Raw genomic sequence first — 22134 nt, 5'->3', positions numbered from 1 at the left:
TGTCCATTTGCCAGCTGGTTTCAAACGCCAAAATTTGAAAAGTATGACGGGCATGGAGACCTGATTACTCATTTGAAAAGATATTGTAACCAGTTGTGGTGCACTGGTGTCACGCCCCCTTCTTTACGAAATCGGGTTTCGACAGGTGACAACTCTTTTAAGGGAGGGTGTTAAAAGAGAAAGTCTCCACCTAACGGGTTTAAGGTGCGTTAGGGCACCTATTTTGCAGATAACTCTATTGACTAGTTTGCGTCACCAAAGATCGGGTAAGGGCTCGAAATTACCTCGAAGAGAAGGTGTTAGGCACTCTTCGAGGTCCACAACTGTGGGTCTCGACCGAACTCAATTATATGAATTAGTCTATGTGATCAAAGATACGAAAAATACGGTATTTTGAAAGTTCATTATTAAACACAAATAATTGATTGAAAGACAAGGTGGGGGTCCTAAATTTTTTAGCCTAAAGGATCATCCCGTGCAATATAAATAATACTTCGTAACTCCCTCAAGATGGGGTGTTACTCATATTATTCAGCGATTAAACCGTGCCTTATGCGTGCACTACCCGTTCCATGCCTATGATCCAGGAGGCTTTGAACCTCTATTTAGGTAGTTCTAGACTTTGACTTAGGCTGCTCAAAATGATAAAACTAATCGACATGCAAAACAAGATAGACTTCATATAAAAGCAGTTGAGGGCTCAAGTTAGTCTCCGCACTATGATAACGAATGCACGCAAACACATTGAGCATTTGAAAGCTACAGGTTTTAGACTGATTAAAGTTATTGAATCCTATAGGCATGATCTCTAAGTGATTTTGGATTTTAATAGGCAGACAGTTTCATATATAGAAGCCAATTTCTTATTACGATTTCTAAAAGACTACGCAGTTGCCTACTTATTATACATATAAGAGATTAAGCCTATAGACATAATATCTAGGTGATTCACGTAGTAACTAACGATGGTAACCACAAGATTATGTTCAAAACTTCTTAGTCGAGTCCTATAGGCATGGTTTCTAATAATGATAATTAGCAGTGTTGAAAATTCGACATAAGCACTTGAAAGAAATGAGTAGGGTAATAATGAAGACTGATTTTAGACCCTATAAGCAGAATTTCTATAGTCATGATTGAGACTGATTTTAGATCCTATAGGCATGGTATCTAAATTACTGATTAGGTATCATGTAAAATAATAGAATCCTACACAGCCTAATGCATGTGCACATTGAGATATTAGTCATTTAATATCCTATACGTATGGTTTCTAACAGGTAAAAATAGAACACATTTAAGCAAAATAGAGAACCTATAAGTAGGATTTCTAACACATAATAACTAAACACATTTGATCATATTTAAGCAAAGTGGAGCACCCATAGGCAGGATCTCTACCCGTTTTAATAAGAGTATTAAGATAAGCCCTCTTTTCCCAATTTACTAATTCCCCAATTGTTATTACAACATTATTACAGGCCCAATGAATGCAATATATTACAAAGTTACAACATAACTATAGTGAGCCTAAGACAGATCCAAAGTACACCCGGCCAGGCCAGGCCTTCAAATAGTTCACAACAGCCCAAAAGATAGTTTTCATAGCCAAAACCCAGTAGCCATTAGAAATATAGCCATGTACGCAAGCCCATTAGATTATTCAGCAAATGAAATGGGATAGAACTGAGAAATTAGGACAAATATGTCAAAGAACCTTGGACCCTAGTGTGTCAGAGTTTGCAAGAGCTTCAAGAACCTAGGGCAATGCTCACACTAGGGAGGTTAACAGAAGAGATTCAGGGATAGACTGGGGACCAAGTTCTAGTGTGTTAGAGTTCAGAAGAGTCTCAATTGGACCCCGAGTAGTGCTCACACTAGGGAGGTCAGTAGCAAGAGCCTTGATAGCCTTGGCTTTCAGCGGACTAAGAATAAGGAGTTCAGAATGACATAAGTGATAATGAAGGAGACTGGACAACAGCTGAGGGACATAACAGAAGAGTACAAGTTGAGCACATAGAGCAAATAATTAAACAAGCTTTAGGTTTAAAAAGCAGACTTAGCAAAGATTCAGAAGAACAAGTTCAACACCTAGTGCATAAGTAATCATACATTAATAAAAAAAGTTTGTAGGTTTGGTATACACATACTCGTAATATAGAAAAGATTCAGATTATATTAAGTGTAGATGCTAGTGAGAATCATATTGACTGACAGTAGAATTCAGACAGGACGAGAGCAGGTCATTGCAAAACTTGTAAGTAAGGCATGTTTAAGTGACAAGATTGCTAGCAAAATCAAACACATAAAGAGAGGCTAAAATGCAAAGGTTCTAAACATCAGTAACACATAGGCTAGGCAGACTTAAAGAGAACTTAATTAACTTAGGTCCAAAGCATGTTTCAAACTAAAAAACACAATGGAATTTAGATTAGAAAGGCCTAATATTGAAGTAAGACAGTCAGAATTGCATACGAGAACATCCCAGAAACACACTAAACCACCATCTTCAGAAGTGAAAACATATACCAATGACAGGAAAATAGAAATGAAATGACAAAAGTTTAGTAACTCACCAGTTAAGCGAAAACAAGAAAGAACAAAGTCCACAGTAGCAAGAACCTAGAATTTCTAGCCTTGGTTTTTAGCCGGTAGGGAAGCAGAATATAGAACAAAAGTATTTAGAGAACAAAAGAGTAGTAACTTCAGTTTTTAGTGAATTTCTTAATGGTTTCAGTCCTGTCTTAAAGGGGAATAGGGAGGGGTTTATATAGTGACAGAGATCGAGCAAGTAAATAAGGAAAAGTGTAAATCAAATACAAATAAGGAAGCATATATCATCATGCAGAATCAAAATAAAAATTGGAAAAATAAGTAAACCCTAATTTTATGGAATCAAAATGTTAACAGAATGTTTACCACACAAAGATGAATAAGGATACAAATAGCACCAAAAATCAGTGAATCAAACAAATTAAGAAGACAAGATCTGAAAACCCTAACTTTTAAGGCAAGTGAAAAATCGGTAAAAAGAAAGAATCAAACTCACACATAATAACACGAATATAGAAAAGGTAATACCAAAATCAAAGGATTGAACCAATTTTGGTTCGATTTGAAGAAAATCTGTAAACCCTAGTTTTAGGGTAAGTAAGAATCAACAAAATATAGACAAAATCAGACTCACACGGTGTAGAATAAACGTGTGTAGACAGAATATCATCCAGATTCAAGAAATAGGAGTCAATCGAAAAGAATCAAAGTGGTAATACTTGCCATGTTTAGGCAAGTATTTGGTAATACCACGGAGAATCAACCAATAGCGGAAACATACTAATATAGTAAGGAAATGAGAGAGAAGTCCCATTAGAAGAGGGATTAGGGGAAGGTTTTGAGAGGCGACGGCTAGGGTTTCTTCAGAGAAGAAGAGAGAGTAGAGAAGATTTAGGGGGAGGCAGGCAGGTGAGAATGATTTAGGGTTAGGGTAGGAGTAATACGGGCCGTTGATCTTAGAGATCAACGGTCTTGATTTAAAAAGGGTTTTTGGGTCGGGTAGGTTTAGTTGATTGGGCTGGGGTTATTTGGTTTGGGCTGGGGTATTTTGTGCTAGTGTATTAGGTAATTGGGCGGGGGGTTGGTCCGGAAATAGGTAGAATTTAGGCTATTTTTAAATACTCAATATTTAACAAATAAATAATTTATAAACGTAATTAATAAATAACAAAAATATCATTTGTGAACCAAAATGATTAAAAATAACTACTTAACATTATAAAAATATAAAAATTTATTTTTTGCATAAATAATGTAATTATACATAAATATGGGCTATTATTGCAAATATGTGCAATTAGCCCTAAAAAGCAAATTTAATTATAAAAATACACTGAAAAATATTTAAACATTATGTTGGTATAAATTATAAGTTTAAATGATTAAATAATAATAATATAATTTTGAAGATAATTATTGGGCATTTATATATAATAAAATGCAGGAATAAATTGGTTTAAAGTCTTTAAAAATTATAAAAAATATTTGTGTAGGCTTATAAAATGGGTATCAACACTATGTGTGTGTGTATATATATATATATATATATATATATATATATATATATATATATATATATATATATATATATATATATATATATAATATATATAATATAATATATGAGGGAAAAGTTGAGTATTAACAGCTGCCCCTCTTTACCCGATAATGATTAAAAAAAATTTGGGTAAAGAAATAACGACCGATTTTGATCGAATGGGATGATTTAAAAAGATGGAGGCCGAACTCCGGTTTCTGAGTTTCCTACATATCCCTGATTTTATAGGAATCAGATCATGTGTAGTTCTGGACCCAACGGTAAATAAAACCGATGGAATTTTTATAGGAATGGTCGTGTGTTTCGGAAAGGGTTCTTTGGGGAATGATAGTATTGGATGCAGAGTTATGAATGTGAATCTGAAACGTAACGGATGCGTTATAGAGCAATCATAGAGAAAAGTAAGTAATTGACGGGAGTCGGTTACGTTTAAAACATTTGCAGAATGTGAACGTTGTGAATGGAAACCGGAGCGAAGATTTTTCCTGTTTGAAGAATGGTTACCTCCTGGATTACCTACAAAACTTAAAATAGCATGCAAAACGTATATGGGTTATTGCGAGAATTTAAACATGATGCAAATTCCTTTTAGACCATGAAGATTGTCTTCGGATAGTGAGGATGATGTCCTTAGACCATGACGTCCCGGGACATGAATCATGTGATAAGGGGTTCGCAGGCCATGAAATGATGTTCTCAGGCCATGAAAATGGTGCCTCTGAAACATGACGCCTTTGAATAATGATGTGCAGTATTGAGAGATCCTCAGTTCATGACATGATGTCTTCAGGCTATGAGGATGATGCCTTCGGACTATGATGTCTTTGGATAATATGGAGATGTTTTAGCCTATGAAATACAGAGACATGATGATGGGTCATATAAGCAAAACAAGACAGAGCTTAGTCTTGCATAAGATTAGGACAGAACTTAGCCCCGGTGAAGGCAAAATAGTGCTCGATTTTAAATAGCGTAGCATTCGGTATCAGGCAAGGAAAGGCAGAGCTTAGCCTTATGCAGTTGGGGAGACAATTCTTAGCCTTATAAAAGAAAGAGAGATAGTGTTTAATATCATGCAATTAGGAGACAGTGCTTAGTCTCATGCAAGGAAAGGCAGAGCTTAGCCTTATGCAAGATAGGAGACAATGCTTACTCTCATGCAAGAAAGGGAGACAATGCTTAGTCTCATGCAAGGAAAGGCAGAGCTTAGCCTTATGCAAGATAGGAGACAATGCTTAGTCTCATGCAAGAAAGGGAGATAGTTGTCGCACCCTCTTTTTCCCTCCGTGGAGTGAGGTCCGGGTTTCGACATTCCATGGGGTGTGATAACTCATTTCCTTTTGGGAATTGGGTATTTGAAGAGTTGCCACCTAACAAATTAAGGTGCGTTAGGGAACCTAGAGTAATTAACTCATAGATTGGTTTGCATTACCAGAGATTTAGGATAAGGGCTCGAAATAACCTCGAAGGGAAGGTGTTAGGCACCCCTCTTGGTCCACAACTATGGGTCCCGACCGAACTTATATTTACAAATTAGTCCATTACAAATAAACAGTTGAATCAAATATGTTGCAAGTAAAGCATGTTGGATAACTCGAGTAATAAGATAATTTTTTTTTGAACAAGTCGTATAAAACAAAGGTTTAAAAAAGGAATTTTGGAAAAATGAGGAGTCCTAGGTTGGTTAGCCTATAAGATCACCCCATACAATGTTCGATAAACACTCCTCGATGAGGGGCTACATGTGACATTAGTACGTAGTCATCATATCCCATATCTACCCTTCCCATCCCCTTAGTGGTCATGCAAAACGAGTATTTGGTCAGCGATCTCTATTGTGTGCTGTTACCCGTCCCTTCTTAATGGTTCTAGAGGGATTTAGGACCTCTACCTATATGTTGTTCTAGACAGACCCCTAAGGTTTTACAGGTGGAAATTCTAAGGCGACAGGCAAAACAACTAGAACTTTAACACATAAGATAAAAGGGAGCAAATAGAGGCTCAAAGTTTCCTCCTCAAACAAGGCACATAAACAACACGACTCAATCACAATTAAGGGCTTTTTATTAAACAGTATCCTAAGGCAGGATATCTAGGTGAATATGCAGAAAACAAGCAACTTATTTTTAGACTCAGAAGTAAGGACCCTAATAGTTGCCTATTGGTTTTTAAAACCTGTTATGATCAGAAAGACACTAAGTCACAGAAACAGCTTCAGAATTGCAAGTTTTGAAAAAACGCCCTACAGGCTTGCCTACACGGAACACTGATAACTATATCTTATAGTGAAATAAGGCGAGTTTTAAGACGGACTTTTAATACTTATATGCATGCTGTCTAATGATAAAATGAGACAGTTTTGAATGAACTTGTTTCAGGAAATATACCACTTAATTGAACCGATTCAGAAGTGAACTAAACGTGAACTGGATTGAGTTATTTAAACTAAACTTAGGCGAGATCCATAGGCAAGATTTGATATTGTTCACTATAGGCATGATATCTAAGTTTAATACTGATTTTAAAGACTTGCAGGCATAGAAACACACATAAACACTTGTTATAACAGAATCCAGGTTAAATCCTATAGGCATGACATTTATTTGTTAGGCTGATTTTAAGACCTGCAGACATGATTTCTATTATAGAATTATTTGAAACCTATAGGCATGGTTTCTAACATGGTGAGATAAATGTGACAAGATGTAAAGTCCTATAAGCATGATTTCTACTTGGTAAGACAATCAGATTAGAATGTAAAGTCATATAAGCATGATTTCTACTTGGTAAGGTAATTAGATTAGAGTGTAAAGTCCTATAAGCATGATTTCTATCCATATTACCCCATAAAGATGTAGCTACCCATCTCTTTCACTAATTTCCCCAATATTAATAACAGGCCATATGAATAAATTATATAAGTAAATAAGAAAAGAAGAAGTTATTCTATAGGGAGCCTTCAATTAGGCCCAGGTTTCCAAAGCCTCCAATAGCCTCAAATGCCTCAATTCCATAGACAAAATCATAGTCTAGGTGCATCAAAGTTTCCTAAGGATCTCAAAGATCCCGGGCAGTGCTTACACCTAGACATGGTAACCAAAATTGAGTAAGTACAGTGTGGAAAGGCCAGCCTCAGTATGCCAGAGTTCAGAGGGCTCTCAAGAGGATCCTAAGGTAGAACACATATTGGAGGGGGCAGAACTTATTGACTTTGGAGTAGAGTGAAAGTGCTTGACACAAGTTGAAAAGTTTTAGTGGAAAAACTGTATTAGAAGGAAGTTTGTTTGAAAATAATTTAGTAAAAAACAACAGAGACAGTTTGAAAAGAGATTGGAGTAGTGAACAACAGTACAACACCTTTAAAACACGTTCATACACAGCCAGGAGTCACAGAACCAAAACAAGTTCAGTAGTCACAAACATGGGTCAAGGGATTTAGGGATACATAGAACACTTGATTGCATAACAAGCAAAAGTCTTGGGAATTAGTACAAATATGCTCAGCAATAGCTGACCAAACATAGTCACAGAACCATACATGAAGAACAAACTTACATATAGGGGTGATAGGGATTTGGGGATTCATGGAGCACATGATGGTAAGCACATAACAGGCAGAGATAATTGGTATAGACATGCTCAGAAACAATACAAAGGGGTAGTACACTGATCCTAAAGAAGGGATGTACATAACATGCTAATAACAAATCAACTACAAGTTTCACAACAAAACCATAGATAGAAGCAAACTAGAAACAGAATGAACTGAAGTAATAAAAGTATCATATTGTTGTTGGAACTTTGAATTGAAACTAGAACATACAATTAAAGAAGACAATAAGCAAAGTGAAAGAGCAGGAGAACACAATGGTTAGCTTTGGCTTGCAATCGGCTAACTTAGAGTAATAGCAAGTAGCACAAAAAGGGAGTAGAAAGTTTTAAGTGTAAGAGAGAGAGAGAGAATTTTTAACGTAAAGTGTTCGTGTTGTGTTAATGAAAGAGAGTGAGTATATATAGTTTGAAAGCAGGTAGCAATTAAGGTAAAAATCAAAGTTCATCAGTAATTGCGGAACTCAGAATCAATCAATTATGAAATCAAGGTAAGTGCTCCCTTTAATTAAGGGAATTAACTCAAACAGTAGGAACAAGTGATAAATAAGGAAAGAAATCAGTGTATCACTAATAAAGAACGAGTCAAATTTAGTAAGTATAGGGTAGACAATTAGGGCTAAGTTCAGAAAACTCCTATTAAGGAAACAGTTCAGTAAGAATAAAGTACCATATCAAACAAGGTAGCTGAATCAGTTAATATGAACAGGCGAGGTAGAAATTTAGGGTTTAAAGGAAGATCTTTCAATCAAACCATAAAATAAGGAATCTAGAATCAATCAAGAGGAATCATGATTCAGTACTCAGCATATAAATAGAGTAAGAGCAACCAAACATGCAGGTTAAACAGTATCGATAGAAAGAGGCAAGTCTTGAACAATCAAGATGAAAATAATCGCATAGAGGTGGTATGATTTAGGCTAAGAACTCAGTAAGAACATATTCAAGGCAAGGTAACCACAAAAACTTAAACAAGAATCAAGTAGTCATGCTAACACACAGAATCAAACAAAGAAAATCTGGAAAAAATTAGAGCTTTTAACATAGGTGAGTTGAAAAAGCAGTAAAATCATAGACTTAGTCGAAATATGCAAGAAATAGAAGTTTGAACATAAAGAATCAGTTTAAACAAGGTTTTAGAAGAAGTTCCGAAAACCCTAATTTTAGAAGAAGGCGAAAACAACTTGAAATCGATGATTCTAGTAAAAGAGATTCAAGAACAGTGTAAAACATCAAAGGAATAGACTCAAATCATTTAAAAATTGTACAGATGTTGAGATGTAAGCAAAAATTAGGGTTTCAGAAGAAACCCAAGTAGAGATAAAAGAACTTGTTTAGAAACCCAAAGATCGTAACAAATATAGTGTGATTTTGCTCGAAATCACACTGGAGTAGCTAAGAACATCCAAACAACAAACTTTAGATACAAGTCGGCATGGTCCAGGGTCCTTGAAGGCCTCAAAGAAGATGAGCATGGCAATAGAGGAGCCATTGGAGGCTTATGAGTTAAAGGAAGATCGTCGGAGAAGACCGGAGAAGAAGGTAGGAAGTTGAAAGGATCTAGGGTTAGATTGGTTGGTTGATAGAAGAGAGGAGATGAGAGAATACAGAGGCAGAGGTCTCTGAGTTATGGGCTAGGGTTAGGGGTCGTTTGGGATAAAAAAGGAAGGAATGGATAAGGGCCGTTGATCTTTTAGATCAACGGCCAGGATTTGATGGGTCTTGGGTCGGGTAGGCGGGTTTAGGGTCTGGGTTAGGTAGTTTGGTTAGAAATTGGGCTGGGGTTTGGTTTAATTTAGGCTACAATTGAATTGTAAATCTGGCTATGTTTTAAATAGCCAATTTTCCTCATATAATTTATAATAAATAATAAATAATTTTTGGAAAATAATTTTATGTACCAAAATGGTTCAAAATAGATATTTAATATTTTAAAAATATAGGAGATCAATTTTACACATATAAATGTAATTATATACTAATAGGGCTAATATTGCTATTATATGCAATTTAGCTTTAAAAATACAAAAATACAATTATAAAAATGCATAAAAAATATTTTAACCATATTTTGGCATAAATATAGAAATTAAATGACTAAATTATTACAACAATAATTTGGGGGATAATTATTGGGGATTTTATGAATAAAAGGGAAGGAAATAAATTAGTTTAAATCCTTAAAATTATGGAAAAAATTTAAAAACCTTGTGCATGCTTATATATGCATATATATGCTATTTTGAAGGTATTTATGCATATATAAAAAATATAGGAAAAAATTGGGTATCAACTCTCTTTACCCAGGAAGGATGAAAGAGTTTTCGGGTAAAGAAATGATGGCCAATTTTGACCGGACGGGATGCTTTGAAAGACAGAGGCCGAACTCCGATCTTTGAGTTACCTACATATCTCTGGTTTTACAGGAATCAGGCCATGTGTAGTTCTTGATTCATCCACGGAGTATGCCGCTGAAATTACTACAAGAACGGACATGCGATGCGGAAGCGGCTATGGTGAGCGGTTAAAGCTCAGGACGGTTGGAGGGAACTGAAGCAAGATTGCTCCTACTAGGACAGTGGTTGCTTATTGGTTACCTGCAGACAAAGATGCTACAAACATGTATTTGCAAAAAACTAAACATGATGCAAATTCCCTTTGGACCATGAAAGTTGTCTTTGGACGGTTAAAGATGACGTCCTTGGACCATGAAGTCCGGGCCATGAATTGTTTAACGAGGGATTCGCAGGCCATGAAATGTTGTTCTCGGGCCATGAAGATGGTGCCTCTGAACCATGACGCCTTTGAATAATGATGTGTAAATTTGAGAGATCCTCAGGCCATGGCATAGTGTCTTCCGGCTATGAGGATGATGCCTTTAGATTATGACGCCTTCGGATAGATTGACGATATTTCAGCCCATGATGTGCAATAGTCATGACGTTATCAAGACAATGATTAGTCTTGTGAAATAGAGGGCAGAGCTTAGCCTGACTGGAAAGCAAATAGATAGTAAAATATAGCAATATCTGTGCAAAAGGGACAATGCTTAGTTCCATGCGAATGTGGAGGAAAGGATTAGCGTCATGCAGGTAAGGGAGGCAAGGATTAGCCTCATGCAAGTATGTAGGCAAGGATTAGCCTCATGCAGATAGGGAGTCAAGGATTAGACTCATGCAAGTGGGGAGGCAGGGATTATCCTCATGCAAGTGTGGTGGCAAGGATTAGCCTCATGCAAATAGGGAGGCAAGGATTAGCCTCATGCAAATGTGGAGTTAGGGATTAGACTCATGCAAATAGGGAGGTAAGGATTAGCCTCATGCAGTCATGGAGTCAAGGATTAGATTCATGCCAGTAGGGAGGCAGGGATTAGCCTCATGCAAGTAGGGAGGCAAGGATTAGTCTCATGCAAATGTGGAGTCAGGGATTAGACTCATGCAAATAGGGAGGCAGGGATTAGCCTCATGCAAGCATGGGGAAAAGGATTAGACTCATGCAAGTAGGGAGGCATGGATTAGCCTCATGCAAGTAGGGAGGTAGAGATTAGCCTCATTCAAGTAGGGAGGCATGTATTAGCCTCATGCAAATATGGAGTCAGGGATTAGACTCATACAAATAGGGAGGCAAGGATTAGCCTCATGCAAGTAGGGAGGCAGGGATTAGCGTCATGCAGGTATGGAGGCAAGGATTAGCCTCATGGAGTCAATGTTTAGACTCATACAGATAGGGAGACAAGGATTAGCCTCATGCAAATGTGGGGAATCAAGGATTAGAATCATGCAAACAGGGAGTCAGGGATTAGACTCATGCAAATAGGGAGGCAGGATTATCCTCATGCAAATATGGAGGCAGGGATTAGCCTCATGCAAGGAGCGAGCAACAAATAAGAGTAGTGTATGTCTTAGTTGGAGATGTATTCAATGTCTGATGGCCTGTTTAATAGTGAATTATCTTTGTGTACACATGTTTTGCGAGTGCTATTGTTACGTCAAATGTGTCTGCGTTCAAAGAAAAATTGTAAGTTTTGTAAGGGGAGGTTGGTTCTTGCTTCATCTGCCGGCCTTGCTCTGCTTCGTTTTGAAAGCCTTTCGAGTTCCCACGGGTGACACCTGACTATTATGGAAATCGAGTTTTCGAAAATATGCAATATTTGAAAAATAGAGTTGTTTTAGAAACGTATTGATATATCAAGTAATTTTGATGAACTAGTGACTGTGACACATCTCAAAGATGTTGCAGCTCTCTTATGGAATTTTGACGGTCCTCCTCAAAATTCTATCCTAGTTTGGTAGATGAGCTTTGACTGTTTGCGAATGATGGACCCTGCTGAACCTTCTCCGAAATTTTGAGAATCCTTCTCAAAATTCTGCCCCAGTTCTTAACTGATTACTGACTTCCTGGCATGCGATGGTACTGGCTAGACTTGCTCCAGAATTTTGAGGACCCTCCTCAAAATTATGCCCCAGTTTTTAATTTTGGGGGAAATGAAAATTTTGTTATAATATGACCGAACTCATAAGGCTGCCTACGTATCCCCTCTTAAATGGGAATCAGGTCAAGTATAGTTCAATTACATCAGATGATGAAATGTAAATAATATAAGCATAGTATCTCTTGACTGCATCTGAATTGATTAGTTTTGGCCAGACTTCTCCGTCCATTTCTGCAAGTATGAGTGCTCCTCCTGTCAGCATCTTGTGAACCATGTACGGACCTTGCCAGTTGGGGGAGAATTTCCCTTTGGCTTCATCTTGATGCGGGAAGATCTTCTTCAGCACCAACTGACCTGGTGCAAATTTCCTTGGTTTGACCCTTTTGTTGAAAGCTCTGAACATTCTGTTCTGATAAAGTCGGCTGTGACATAATGCGTTCATCCATTTTCCATCTATAAGGGCCAATTGTTCATAGCGGCTCTTTATCCACTCTGCATCGCTGAGTTCAGCTTCATGTATGATTCTTAAAGAAGGAATCTCTACCTCGGCTGGGATGACAGTTTCGGTACCATAAACCAGTATGTAGGGAGTTGCCCCGGTTGATGTGCGAACCGTGATGCGGTACCCTAATACAACAAATGGTAACTTCTTATGCCATTGTTTGTGATTCTCTACCATTTTCCTTAGTATCTTTTTAATATTTTTGTTGGCGGCTTCTACGACTCCATTCATCTTAGGTCTGTAGGCTGTAGAATTCTTGTGTTTGATTTTGAAACTTTCACACATAGCTTTCATCAGATCACTATTGAGATTGGCAGCATTATCAGTAATAATGGACTCGGGAACTCTAAATCGGCAAACAATATGATCCTTGACAAAATCTGCGGCGACTTTCTTGGTTATAGCTTTGTAAGATACAACCTCTACCCATTTTGTGAAGTAATCAATGGCTACCAGAATGAACATGTGTCCGTTTGAGGCAGTGGGCTCAATCAGACCAATAACATCCATTCCTCAAGCGGCGAATGGCCAAGGTGAGTTTGTTGCATTGAGCTTGTTTGGCGGCACTTTTATCATATCGGCGTGTACTTGACATTGAAAGCATTTGTGGACATACTGAATGCAATCCGTCTCCATGGTCATCCAAAAGTAACCTACCCTGAGTATCTTCTTGGCCAAGACGAAACCATTCATGTGCGGACCACATGTCCCAATATGCACATCCTCAAGTAGCTTAGAAGCTTCCTTTTCATCAACACATCTTATTAAACCCAAATTAGGAGTCCTTCTGTACAAGTTCCTTCCGATATGGAAGAAGGGATTTGACAATCTCAGGAGCGTGCGTTTCTGAGTGTGATTCGCATGCTCTGGATATTCTCCTTTTGATAAGTATTCTTTGATGTTATGGAACCAAGGTTTTCCATCTGCTTCTTCCTCGACATAAGCACAATATGCTGGCTGATTGTGGATCTTCACCGGAATGGGATCAATGTAGTTCTTATATAGATGTTATATCATGGATGACAAAGTGGCCAATGCATCGGCAAACTCATTCTAAACTCTAGGCACATGTCGGAATTCAATATTTGTAAACCTCTTTCTCAATTCTTACACATAGTGCAGATATGACAATATCTTGGAATTCTTGGTGGCCCACTCTCCTTATACCTGGTGCACAAGAAAATCTGAATCACCGATCACCAGCAACTCCTGAACATTCATGTCGACTGTCATGTTGAGCCCTAGTATGCAGGCTTCATATTCTGCCATGTTGTTGGTGCAAGGAAATCTGAGTTTAACAGATACCGGATAATGGTGACCCATTTCTAATACCAAAACTGCTCCAATGCCTACCCCTTTGAAATTTGCGGCTCCGTCAAAGAACATCCTCCAACCGTCATATGCTTCAGTAATGTCTTCTCCTACAAATGATACTGCTTCACTAGGAAAATACGTTTTCAAGGGTTCGTATTCTCCTCCAACCAAATTTTTAGCAAGGTGATCTACCAATGCTTGTCCCTTGACCGCCTTCTGAGTTACATAGACTATATCAAACTCACTTAGCAGTATTTGCCATTTGGCCAACTTTCCAGTCGGCATGGGTTTCTGGAATATGTACTTTAGATGGTCCATCCTGGGTATGAGGTATGTAGTGTAGGCATAGAAGTAATGTCTCAATTTCTAGGCTATCTAGGTCAAAGCATAGCAAGTGCGTTCAAGCAAAGAATACCGTGCTTCGTAAGGTGTGAACTTCTTACTCAAGTAATATATGACTTGCTCCTTCCTTCCTGTCTCATCATATTGTCCTAAAACACATCCGAAAACTCCATCTAATAGAGATAGGTAAAGTAGAAAAGGTCGTCCTGGCTCTGGCTGGACCAAAACTGGTGGTGTGGACAGGTACTCCTTAATTTTATCAAAAGCTTTCTGACAATCCTCTGTCCAGCTTGTTTCAGTATCCTTTCTCAGCATCTTAAAGATGGGTTCACATATGACTGTGGACTGTGCTATGAATCGACTGATATAGTTGAGATGCCCTAGGAATCTCATTACGTCCTCTTTGCTCTTAGGTGGTGGTAACTCCTGAATAGCTTTGACTTTAGTCAGATCTAGTTCGATCCATCGACGACTGACGATAAATCCCAATAACTTCCCTATGGGAACCCCGAATGCACACTTTGCGGAGTTCAATTTCAAATTGTACCTCCTTAGCCTGTCGAAGAACTTCCTCAAGTCTGCTATGTGATCTGCGACCCTCTTGGACTTGATAATGACATCGTCCACATACACCTATATTTCTTTGTGTATCATATAATGGAAGATGGTTGTCATGGCTCTCATGTAAGTGGCCCCAGCATTCTTCAGACCGAATGACATCATCTTGTAACAGTATACACCCCAAGGTGTAATAAAAGTTATCTTCTCTGCATCTTCTTCATCCATCCAAATCTGGTGATAGCCCGCGTAGCAATCCAAAAAGGTTTGGAGTTCATGCTTGGCGCAGTTGTTGATCAAAATGTGTATATTTGGCAGTGGGAAGTCATTCTTGGGACTTGCTCTGTTTAAATCCCGATAGTCAACACATAACCCTGACCTTCCCGTCTTTCTTTGGAACTAGCACGATGTTAGCTAACTAGGTTAGATATTCAACCACCCTGAGAACCTTGGCTTTGATATGCTTGGTAACTTCCTCCTTGATTTTTAGACTTATGTCTGGTTTGAATTTTCCGAGTTTATGCTTGACTGGCGGACACATGGGATTAGTAGGCAACTTGTGAGCTACTATGAAAGTGCTCAAACCAGTCATGTCATCATATGACCATGCGAAGATGTCCTCATATTCTTTTAGGAAACGAATGTATTCTTCCTTCTCTGTTGGTGACAAGTGAATGCTGATGCAAGTCTCCTTGACGGTCTCAACGTCCCCCAAATTTCCTGCTTCGGTTTCGTCCAGATTGGACTTAGGCTTATTCTCAAATTTTCAACCTCCCTGATAATTTCCTCAGGTATCTCATCTTCTTCCTCTGAATCACTGTTCTCATGTTGCGTTACCTCATTACATGTCACAATCACTGGTTCATCAGGAAAAGTAATAATAGCGCTGTGGAAAGAAAAAGTGTAAAGATAGTAGTGAATAATAAAGAGCAAATGCATTTGATTAAAACTTGAGAAATTATTTAGACAAAGCATGACTCGATGAATCGAGCATTTATTTGAAACAAGTAAAGATTAAAACAAAACTACAAGAAATTTTAAATGCCTAGAACGGCTATAGATGTAAATTCTGCCAAGCTACCTAGGGACTTGGCGGGCTCGGGATGGTGTGGCGGTCCAGTTTCTGAGAACAACTCCCTTCGCCACAGTCTGAATAGTGAGGCCTTCTTCCTCCTCCTCCTCAATTATGGCACCGCAGTCCATGTCCTCATTTTCTAAGAACAAATTCTTCAACCCAGCTAGTGCTTCTTCCTCTGCAGTCCCCCATATCGTATCAGGTGGTGAAAAGGTTATTCCAAACATGGCACTGGCTGCTCAAGAGGGTAATATGGTCCATGCCATGGAGGTAACCAATCATTGTACTCTTTCCATGTATATTGGTGTAGACATGTGATTTTTGACCCTCCCCAAGATTTTTTATATTTAGCATGTAAATATTTAATTTAGGCCTAATATCGCTATTTCAACTAATTTTGACTCTAGAAAATTACAAAAAAATAGTTTCATTAATATTTTGTAGTCATTTTTAATCTTGGAAAATATCAAAAATAGTTTTGTGTTAACGGTCAGTCTTGTTTTAACAGTTATTTTACTTAAGTAGGTCTAATTAATAAATGAGGTTGTATTTTAGTCTTGTTCGCAGAGAAAGAATAAATTTGGGCACAAACGACCCATTTTTAGGCCTGATTTTCGGACCTAGCCCATAATTCTCTAGCGCATAATTCCCAAGCCCAATACCCCTAAAACCCTAGACTTGGACTATAAAAGGACCTACACCCTAATGACCTAAGACCTAGACTCTACACATAACAATCCGCCGATTTTTGCTTCAGAAATCAAGAGAAAAATACAAAAAAAAGATAGACCTAAGACTAAGCTAAGACCGACCGTTTTCTGAATGGGGAATACACAGTAGACCATTAGCTCATCTTCTCCATTAGAGATAATACCTAAACAGACCTATACGCATAAAGCTAAGATCGGCTGTTTCTATTTTTGGAAGCTAAGCTTCATCTTCTCCATGAAGAGAAGCAAAAAAAACAACCCTAGAAAACTTTCAGAAAAACAGCCACAAGAACTAAAGAATGACCCCCCTAAGCTCATCTCCTTCGACAACAGCCCCTCCATAGCAGCCCAACGCCGCCGGCACATCTCCTCTCAAAACGACTAGCCACCACAACAACCAGCCTCTTCTGCCATCTCCATAACCAGCTCCACCGGCGAGACTGTCGTTCTCACCTCGTTCCTGTTTCTCTCTCCCTCACCTTGCTCTTTCTTTCACTCCTCTCGCTGATGCGATGAAACTCGCCGGAAGTCAGCGAGCTTGCAGCTCCTGTTTTGATGAGAAGTGACTTTCCGGTGACCATCATTGAAACCGGCGAACGCACACCACAACTGTTTCAAAGCCATAGATTCCATTTTTGAAGCTCGTTTGGAGAGTTGTTTGGAGCTGAGATGTTGGAAGCAATTTGAAGTCGTCGTTCAGTTCCGTTCGAGATTCCGGCGAGGTTCCGGCACTGCTGCGTTTTCTATTTGATTTCAGCTTCTATTTGGCTTCTCCTTATTGCTTTGCTTACTCAAGAGGTAAACTCAAAAGAGCCCCTTTGTACTTAGTTATATTTAGTGATGAATGGATCTCTGTTTCTTATTTGAAGTCATGTTTTGATCCTTTTTGACGTGATTAGAAGGAACTGGGGTTTTTTTTGCTATATATTTGATGATCGGTTGTTTGACATATAATCTGACTATTGGTTAGTTTCTTTTTATCAGTACTTTGTTACATTTTACTCTTTTTTTGATAACTTCATCAACTACTCTCCTCCTTTACCTTCCATTGTTGCCTTTCTTTTTCCTTATACTACCCTCTATCATTATTCGTATTATTATTATTATTATTATTATTATTATTATTATTATTATTATTATTGACCTTATAATGGAATCTTCTGAAATCTTTAGTGCTATTGTTACTGTGAATTGGTTCAGCTCTTGTACTTAAATGGAAAACCCTATATTGGAGGAAAAGGGTTGTGTTCTTGGGGCATAAATTGACGTTTCTGCTATATTTGGGTCTGTGAAAGAGGCCCCATTCGATTTGGTGGATTTGGGTTCTGGAAACCCACTTTTCACAAGTCATTTGTTAAGTGCTGAAATTTTTTTCCAATTTTGTATCTCGATAATGCTTGGTTTCATAATGATTTCATAACTCTTAGGAAATTAATTAAGTAATTCATGAACGTCGTTATTTGCTTTAGGCGCATTAATTATAATTATCACGACTATTACTAAAATCTGGGTATACATTTCATGTGACCCGGTTCTAATTTTTAACAAGGTTAAATAAAACGTGTCGTGAACCATGAGTGCATTTCATGTAGCGTGGATTACAATGTGTTTTAAACAACCTTGAATTTTCCTAAAAAATATTAAAAGCGGTTAAAAGGAATAAAATGCACATAGGTTTTAAAAAATGTAAAAATCAGGTAATTAGGCCAATAATAATAGTTGAGCGACCGTGTTAGAACAACGAAACCCGAGAATACCTAACACCTTCTCCCGGGTTAACAAAATTCCTTACCCGGATTTCTGTGTTCGCGGACTGTAAAACAAAGTCAAACTTCCTCGATTCGGGATTTTAAACCGGTGACTTGGGACACCATAAATTATCCCAAGCGGTGACTCTGAATTTTAAATAAAATAATCCCGTTTCGATTGTCACTTAAATTAAAAAAACTCCCTTATACCCCTTTCAGCGGTAGGAAAAAGGAGGTATGACAGCGCTGGCGACTCTGTTGGGGACACGAACCCAGAATCTCTAGTTCAGGATTTAAGAATTCGAGCTTAGAATAATTGTTATATTTGGCTTTATTTATTATCTGGTTTTATTCACATTTTTGGGATTAATGTGCTAAATGTTACTTTTTACCGCTTTGATATTGTTGAACTGTATATAAATTGTTACGAATCCCTCATCTCTCTGAGTCTTCTAAATGATTTGAGAAGGGTGCACTTCGTGTAGCTTCTCTTCTATTAGAGTCATATCCCAATTTTAGAACGAGGTTTGGACAAGTTGCAAAGTCGGTGAAGCTTCTGTATTCCCAGTATGCTGCCCCCTCGCTCGAACTGTCCGCTCGGGTAAGCCAGGTTTAGAACAAATAAACTCAGGTTTTCAAACTTAGTATAACATAGCCTCATGCCGAATCCCTAGTAGGAACGTTTGTTGCATCACGTGCATTTGACTTTGGGGACTCAACACAGGGGTTGGGTCCGTCTAGGACAGGTGTACCCAAAATAACAGACCATCTTGATGCATCCTACGTGCTACATGTAAAAAGGGTCATTTGGCGGACCAATGATAGTTGAGGGTAAATGAAAAAGAAAAAAAAGTAGAAGGAAAAAAAGAGAGGGTGAAGTATGAAAATGAAGCAAGTGGGGCCCAGTTATAATTTTTTTTCACACTTTTCAAGAGAAAAAAAACAAAAAAAATGAAAATGAAAAATTCAAAAATGATTTTGCACTTTTTCATCATTTTCCGAAAATCAGAAAATCAAAAAAAGGAAAAAGAAAATCCAAAAAGAGTTTACATGTTTCATCATTTTTCAAGAAAAAAAAAGACAAAAATAATATTTTCTCTAAATTAGTTGTTTTTTTAATTCTCGCCCGTATCCAATCTGCCCGAACTACGCATACCCGATTCTTATCTTTCAGGTCGTGATACGTAGGCAACCCACATAGGGTCCGGTCTTTCTAGTGAGTTTAGGTTCTTGGCTTCGCGGGGTTCTTAGCCAAATCTTGCATTTTTAGCCATATAGGTCAATTTTAAAAAAATAGTAACAACCATGTCTTGCATGTGTCTAGTAGGGAATGTTATTGTCTCACATAGTGTTGGTTTGAGTTTTCTCATACAGGTGTGAGTCTATTTACCAGAGTTTGAGTATGGCAGACGCCCCAGGACCATCCAATCAGGATCACTCATTCAAGGGTTGCTTAAGGAGATTTTTTTTTATGTTTTGAGTCTGTTTTTCATTTTATGTCATTTTTTACTTTCTAGTTTTGTACAGTAATGTTGAGTCTTATATTATTGTACTTTCTACTTTGGGTTTGAAAAAGTGTGTTGTAACTCAAAAATAAAAAAAAAGAGGTTTTGCATTTTATATTTCTGTTAGAAGTTTTCTTTAGAATACTAATTTTAGAAATAAAAAAAAAAATTCTTTTGAGGTGATTTTTTCCTTTAGGCAGTTAATATCTAAAACTTAAAATAAAAATTATTTTTATATTTCCTTTAGTATATTAGACTAAAAATTCAAAAAAAAAAAAGAGAATTTTCTTTTAGTACCTCTTTAAAGAGTTTTCTTTTAAGGTATTAATTCCAAAAAATCCAAAAAGATTTTCTTCTGAGGTTCTTCTTTGGGAAATTAATGAAAAATAATTTTTTTTATTTTACTATAACTTCAGGACATTGTACATAGAAGAAAAAAAATATACTTTATCTTTTGTTTGTCTTTAAAGTTTCTTCCTTAGGTAATCAAACTGAAATCCAAAAATATTTTTTATCTTGTTCATTTTTCATTTCGAAATCTTTCTTCAGGGATATCAAATATTTTTCTCCGGTTTATTCTTTTGATTTCTCTCCTAAAAAAACAAAATCAAATTTTTTTTTCTCTTCTACGATTTCTTTTCCTTAATAATTTCCCGTAGAGTGTTTGTTTCAAAAAGAAAAAAAAATAAAAAAAATGTATGATCGTTAAGTTTGAGTTTAGAATATGTTATAGAACATTAAGTCTAGAAAATTCAAAAAAAAGGAGATTTGCTTCTTTTATTTCTCTTTTCTCATCAGAGTCGTCTTTAAGGTAAGAAAAAAAAGGAAAAGGAAATGAGAACGTTAGTTAGTTTACTTTATTCCCAATCTTTCCAAACTACGCAAAGATCTGATTCATGTGGCGTCATGATACGCAGACAACCTACATAGGGTTCGATCGAATCATTTTTTTAATTTATTAAAAGAAATAGAAAAGGAGAGAAAAAAGAGAAAAAAGGATGAAGTTGTGGGACGTGAGAAATGAGAGGAAATAAAAGTGTGATAATTAGAAAAAAAGAGAGGAAAGAAAATGAATAAGCCAAGAAGTGCGAGAACAGAAAAGAAAAGAGAAGATTGAAATGAACAAAATTGGGATGATGCCAAGTGACCTTGTGACCCTAGAAGTCATTCTAGAGCCGTTAATTGCTACTAGGTGCATTGCACATAATATGAGATTATCCTATGTTAAATGCCCTAACGCTGACAGGATGACCCCATTTTGTTCTTTTTGTTATCTTCGTTGAGCAGAAGGGTGGTTGGTTTGTGGTTCTTAAGTAAATCATCCATACAACACAAGGTCAAAGAGCAAAGTAGTCATGGCTAGCAAAGAATGGGACACAAGGGTCATTGATCCGTCTAAGGGAATTGTTGAATCAGAATCTGAGATGAGAGAAGAGGTCTTAAGGTTTGAAGGACAGATGGCCAAAATATACCAAGCCTGGATTAGTGGGCGCCCTCCACCAAGCCTTGTCACCATTCCACCACTGTCACAAGTCCAGGATATCTCCTCACAACCTTTTCACACTCTACCCCCCAAAACCACCTCATATTCCGCTCCTTTGGTCACTCATGTTTTTGTAGATCATTCACCTGCTACCTCTCCTCGATCCTCTAGCGAGACTGTGTTTAAAATCCCCGATGCCCAACACTATTCTCTAGAACCAATTTTTAAGGTCTCGGGCCATACTCTTACGCTCCTCATTTTGAGCCTCCCGGTGAGACTGCAAACCTGCTAAGCAGTAGAGCAAGATGAGATATCCAGAAAGCTGAAAGGGTTTAAGATGTCAAAGTTTAATTTGTATGATGGGCATAGAGACCCAGTAGCCCATCTGAAGGGTTATTGAAGTAGAATGAGAAGTGTTGGTGGGAAAGATGAGTTTCTGATGGCATACTTCAGTGAGAGTCTGACTGAGGCAACCTTGGAATGGAATACTCACCAAGATGTCGGTAAGTGACAAACATAGGATGACATGGCTCAAGATTTTGTGCGACACTATCAGTACAATATAGACAGTGTCCCAGATTGCTCCTCCCTATCTCAGATGGAAAAGAAACCCATGGAAAGTTATAGGGAATTTTGGTTCAGATGGAACGAATAAGTTTCTCGGGACAGGCCTCCCAATGATAGAAAAGATGTTGCTGAGCCCCGCCAACGACGGGATTCAGTGGGCATTCCTGCTAAACGCTTT

At 37.6% G+C, this 22134-nt stretch overlaps 1 long non-coding RNA gene across 1 annotated transcript; it reads left to right on the top strand.

Moving 5' to 3' along the window:
- The first annotated feature begins 15972 nt into the window (after positions 1-15972).
- On the top strand, positions 15973-20021 carry LOC107809611 (uncharacterized). The gene is made up of 2 exons (XR_001653449.2): positions 15973-17451; positions 19776-20021. It is a non-coding gene; the product is annotated as an uncharacterized LOC107809611 (long non-coding RNA).
- The last annotated feature ends 2113 nt before the right edge of the window (positions 20022-22134 follow it).

This window comes from Nicotiana tabacum, chromosome 3, assembly GCF_000715075.1.
Source record: "Nicotiana tabacum cultivar K326 chromosome 3, ASM71507v2, whole genome shotgun sequence".
Taxonomy (NCBI): domain Eukaryota; kingdom Viridiplantae; phylum Streptophyta; class Magnoliopsida; order Solanales; family Solanaceae; genus Nicotiana; species Nicotiana tabacum.
This window is presented reverse-complemented; position numbering and strand designations above follow the sequence as displayed.